We start from the raw sequence: 6,088 nt of genomic DNA, 5'->3' as shown, positions 1-6,088 counted from the left end.
TGCTGTGTAACCTGAAGTATGTTCATTTTAGCCCAGAAATTCTATCTTATAAAATTTTTTTAAAGTCCTTTTAACAGTTGGGCAATTGTTGTAACTGGAACAAATAGTTCTATGAGTACATGATGCTAACAGCTGAGAAAGGAGGAACCATTAGAACACACTTGTTATACTCCAATTACTCTGCTATGATCCCCACTGAAGGAAGGTTGAAAGTTTGTGCTGCAGTCTCCTCCTAAAAATAAATTTCAAATCATACTGCACAACTAGCAAAAGTGGAATCGAGAATTTAACTCTGCATTTAGTCTCCAGATATTTTATGTGCAGTGTAAGTTGACTAAGGACATACATTGTAAAACATTTATTTCATTAAATACACCATTTAAGTTGATAAAATGGTCTGCTTGCAAAAGTTGCAGTATGGATTTTTACTCCTTTTTTGATGATTTCCCCATGTCCCCAGTGCTAAGATTAGTAAACATCCTTTGAGTGTTTGTTTCCCTCCTCCCATCTCCTCTCCACCCTACATTTTAACCAAGATGCTTAATTCAATGCATGTTTTTCAATGTCTGAATAATGTGATTCTTTCACAACTGACTCATTCCATTTTCTTTTTGCAAATAAGTGCACTCAGTATTCTGTGTCATAGGTCATTAGCTTAATTGAACATAATTTCCAGCAACATTGTGGTTTGCATGATGTAAATGAGCTGCAGATATTGGAAACTTCTGATTTGAAAGTTTACTTCTCTGGTGGTGAGATGTAGCAAAGGGCAGCCATCCTATTTAAGTTTGTAATTTTTCAAGCCAACGTGATCAATAGGTTCAGAATATAGCATACAGAATTATTCTTCATACTGATCGCAAAGCTGTATTGCACTGATGCACAATAGGAAAGTATGAGTCCATGAGATGCAGCAAGGTACAGTGCCCTTAGATTTATTGACATAGATGCGGATATATTCTGGTAGAACAGTAGCCTTCTTTCACTCCAAGTGATACAGCCCCAAAAACCTCTGGATAATTTGGGTGGTTATCACCAGCCTTCAAACTGCCTGTGCTAGGACCTCCTATCCTACTTCAATACAAAAAGTTTAATGACCTTACCATGTCCAGGCAGTTAAGATAATCCAGACCAAAATATTCTGTAATAAAGTGACCACTCACAATAACATCCCTCACTAAAGTGATATGCCTTTCACATTATCCCTTTACTCTAGAAGTGTTCTTCAGCTGTGGAATTGCAATAAACCCAACTAAAAGCCCTGGTTGGATTTCAAGGGCGCATTCTCCATTTGCACATTCCTGCTTGGAATACTCTTCGAAAATCAGACTGCAGTTCGTGCTCACTGTTAACTTACAGGAAGGAAAACAACACTTTCTAGCTGCTGTGCCATCTTTGTGTGGAATACAGGCAGACCATAAGACATAAGAGTGGAAATAAGGCCATTTGGCCCATCAAGTCCATTCCGCCATTCAATCTTGGCTGACAGGCATTTCAATGCCACGAACCCGCACTCTACCCGTATCCTTTAATTCCTTGCGAGATTAAGAATTTATCAATCTCTGCCTTGAAGACATTCAACGTCCCGGCCTCCACTGCACTCCGTGGCAATGAATTCCACAGGCCCACCACTCTCTGGCTGAAGAAATGTCTCCTCATTTCCGTTCTAAATCGGCCCCCTCTAATTCTAAGGCTGTGCTCACGGGTCCTAGTATCCCCACCTGATGGAAACAAATTCCCAGCTCCCACCCTTTCTAAGCGTTGCATTAACTTGTAAGTTTCTTTTCGATTTCCCTTTAACCTTCTAAACTCTAATGAATACAATCCCAGGATCCTCAGCCGTTCATCGTATATTAGATCCAAGTGAATCTCCACTGGACATGCTCCAGTGACAGTATGTCCTCCTTGAGGTGTAGGGCCCAAAACTGGACACTGTGTTCTAAATGGGGCCTAACTAGAGCTTTATAAAGTTTCAGTAGCACATCGCTGCTTTTACATTCCAATCCTCTTGAGATAAATGGCAACATTACATTTGCTTTCTTAACCGTGGACTCAACCTGCAAGTTAACCTTTAGAGAATCCTGGACTATCACTCCCAGATCACTTTGTATTTTGGTTTTATGAATTTTCTCACCGTTTAGATTAGATTACTTACAGTGTGGAAACAGGCCCTTCGGCCCAACAAGTCCACACCGCCCCGCCGAAGCGCAACCCACCCATACCCCTACATCTACCCCTTACCTAACACTACGGGCAATTTAGCATAGCCAATTCACCTGACCTGCACATCTTTGGACTGTGGGAGGAAACCGGAGCACCTGGAGGAAACCCACGCAGACACGGGGAGAATGTGCAAACTCCACACAGTCAGTCGCTTGAGGCGGGAATTGAACCCGGGTCTCTGGCGCTGTGAGGCAGCAGTGCTAACCACTGTGCCGCCCAAGTAATCCATGCCTGTATTCTTTTTACCAAAGTGCAAAACCCCACATTTGCTCACAATGAATTTCATCAGCCATTTCTTGGACTGAACTGTCTTTGCAGCCTCCCCACCTCCTCAGAACGACCTGCCTGTCTACCTAACTTCGTATCATCTGCAAACTTCACCAGAATGCCCCCAGTCCCTTTATCCAGATCATTAATTTGTAAAGTGAACAGCTGTGGTCCCAACACTGAACCCTGTGGGACTACATTTGTCACTAGATGCCATTCCAAAAAAGAACCTTTTATCCCGACTCTCTGCTTTCTGTCAGACAGCCAATCCTCAATCCATGCCAGTAGCTCACCTCAAACACCATGGGCCCTCACCTTACTCAGCAGCCTCCCGTGAGGCATCTTATCAAAGGCCTTTTGAAAATGTAGGTAGATAACTTTCTTTGGGTTTCCGTGGTCTTACCTACTAGTTACCTCTTCAAAGAATTCTAACAGATTTGTCAGGCACGACATCCCATTACTAAATTCATGCTGACTTGTTCTAGTCCAACCCTGCACTTCCAAGAATTTAGAAATCTAATCTTTAACAATGGATTCTAGAATTTTACCTCCAATCGAGGTTAGGCTAATCGGCCTATAATTTTCCATCTTTTATCTTGATCCTTTCTTGAACAAGGGGGTTACAACGGTGTATTTCCAATCATCTGGGACTTTCCTTGACTCCAGTGATATTTCAAAGATTACAACAAGTACCTCCACTATTTCTTCAGTCACCTTCCTCAGAACTCGAGGATGTAGCCCACCCGGGCCAGGAGATCTTAGACTTCCTAGCTTTTCTAGCACTTTCTCTTTTGTAATGGCTACCATACTCAACTCTGCCCCTTGATTCTCCTTAATTGTTGGGATATTGCTCATGTCTTCCATTGTGAAGACTGACACAAGGTATTTATTAAGTTCTTCAGCAATTTCCTTATCTCTCATTACTAGCCTTCCTGCATCAATTTGGAGTGGCCCAATTTCTACTTTTGCCTCTCGTTTGTTTCTTCTGTATTGAAAGAAACTTTTACTATCATTTATAATATTACTGGCTAGCTTACCTTCATGTCTGTTCCTCTCCTTTCTTATTTCTCTTTGTTATCGTCTGTTTGTTTTTGTAGTCTTCCCAATCTTCTGATATCCCAGTGCTCTTGGCCACTTGATAGGCTCTCTTTTTTTCTGATATATTTCCTGACTTCCTTTGTCAGCCATGGCTGTCTAATTCCCCCCCTCCCCCCAAACACACACACACATGGATAATTTTTCTTTGGGATGAACCTCTGCACTGTGTCCTCAATTACACCAGAAACTCCTGCCATTGTTGCTCTACTGTCTTCCCCACTAGGCTCTGCTTCCAGTTGATTTTTGTCAGTTCCTCTCTCATTCCCTTGTAATTAGCTTTATTTAAATGTGACACCATCACACCCGATTTAGCCTTCTCTCTTTTGAACTGCAGACTGAACTCTACCATATTATGATCGCTGCCTCCTAAGTGTTCCCCTACTTTAAGATCTTGTATAAAGTCTGGCTCATTACATAGCACTAAGTCCAGAATAGCCTGCTCCCTTGTGGGCTCCATCACAAGCTGTTCCAAAAGCCATCCGGTAAGCATTCCATGAATTCCCTTTCTTTGGATCTACCAACAACATTATTCACCCAGTCAATTTGCATATTGAAGTCCCCCATGTTCATCGTGACCTTGCCTTTCTGACATGCCCTATCTATTTCCTGGTAAATCTTGCACCCCTGGTCCTGACCACTGCTGGGAGGTCTGTACATAACTTCCATTATGGATTTTTTGCCTTTGTGGTTCCTCAATTCCACCCACACAGACTCCACAACATCTGACCCTATGTCTTTCAGTGCCGTGGATTTAATTTCATTCTTAACTAACAAGGCAGCCCTGCCCACCTCCCTGTCTTTTCGATAAGTTGTAAATCCTTGAATGTCTAATTGCCAGTCCTGAACCTCCTGGAACCACGTTTCTGTGATGCCTACCACATCATAATCATTCACAATGATTTGTGCTGTTAATTCATCTACTTTGTTACGAATACTATGAGCATTCAGGTAAAGCACCTTAATGCTAATTTCCTTACCTTCATGATTTCCATCACCTCTAGTTATCCTAAGTTATCCTTTTTGCTTCACTCCTAGTCTGCCTTGAACTTAAATCCTGTACACATGCTAACCTGCTGCTTATCTTTCTACTTGACTCCAACTTCCTATTGCTTTCTCTTTCCCTTCACCCCAACTCTTAAGTTTAAAGTCTTAGTGACCACCTTATTTATCCTTTTCGTCGGAACACTGGTTCCAGATTGCTTTCAGTGGAGACCGTCCGATTGGTACAGATTTCCCACGTTCCAAAACTGATGTCAATGTCCCATGAAATGGAATCCCTCTTTTCCACACCAATCTCTTAGCCACATGTTTACTTCCCTAATTTTCTTGCCCCTATGCCAATTAGCATGTGACTCGGACAATAATCCAGAGATTATGACCCTCGAGGACCTGTTCTTTAATTTCTTCAGCCGCTGCCAAAATATATACCTGAAACTCCTGAGGCAAGATTTTACATTTAAAAATTACCTTCCCATTGGGCCTCGCTGTCATTCCTCCTACTCCAACTCCCACCAAGAAAATGAAGACATCAGGTTTTGGTGCATCTTCACTTTCCTTTTAAGACAATCTAGCAAAACATGAAGGGACCACTTCCCCAATTTGAGAAAATTATGCATGCCTCTGTAGCTGTGGCATTCTATTCTATTACCCTGATGTATTTTATGATTTGTCTGGTTAGCAAGCAAAACAATACTTTTCACTCCACCTTTGTATATGAGACAATAAATCAATTTTTAAAAAAATAAATGAAGTAGGACAACATGCACCCATGGAGATTAAGATTATTGTTTCTCCTACATTTGCTCTTTAGTAAAATAACTTGTGCTTGTATTTCTCTAACTACCAAATTTGGAATGCGAATAGGCCATTTGGCCAACTTATCTTGCTCTGTCGTTAATTAAGATCATGGCTGTTCTGATTGTCACCTCAACCCACTTTTCCAGCTGCCACCATTAACCATTGACTCCTTTGTTCAAATCAAAAATCTAACCAGCTCTGCCTTATTTAATTATTATTCATTCACTGTTCTTGAGAAGAGAATTCCACAGACTTATCAGCCTCCGATATAAAACAGTTTTCTTTTTTCCCATGTTAAACAGGCAATTCCTTATTAAAATTTGTTTTTACAAAGGTGTGGGAAGGAAACATACTTTCAGCATCCATACCCAGGATCATTTATATTTTAAGATCACCAACCTTCTAAACTCCGATGGAAACAGATCATGGCTGTGTAGTGTTTTTTGTGTGCATAGTATGTTATAAAACATTCAATTATTTTTGAAGTGTAGTTGCTCCTTGGTATGCAGCCCCCAAATGTGAACAAACCATGCCAATTGCTTGACTTAAAAGCAGTAGCAATGGTCAACTGGTGACTGAAGTACTGGTCCATGATGTGCCCAGTGCATTGTGCAATTACTCGAGTGCCTTTTAATTATTTGAGGCTGGCCTCGCATTAGAAAGAGGGGTCAACTTGTGGGCAGTAATCTCCTGGTATGTAGCC

The sequence above is a fragment of the Chiloscyllium punctatum genome, chromosome 48 (assembly GCF_047496795.1).
Source record: "Chiloscyllium punctatum isolate Juve2018m chromosome 48, sChiPun1.3, whole genome shotgun sequence".
Lineage (NCBI taxonomy): Eukaryota > Metazoa > Chordata > Chondrichthyes > Orectolobiformes > Hemiscylliidae > Chiloscyllium > Chiloscyllium punctatum.
Note: the sequence above shows the minus strand (reverse complement) of the source record.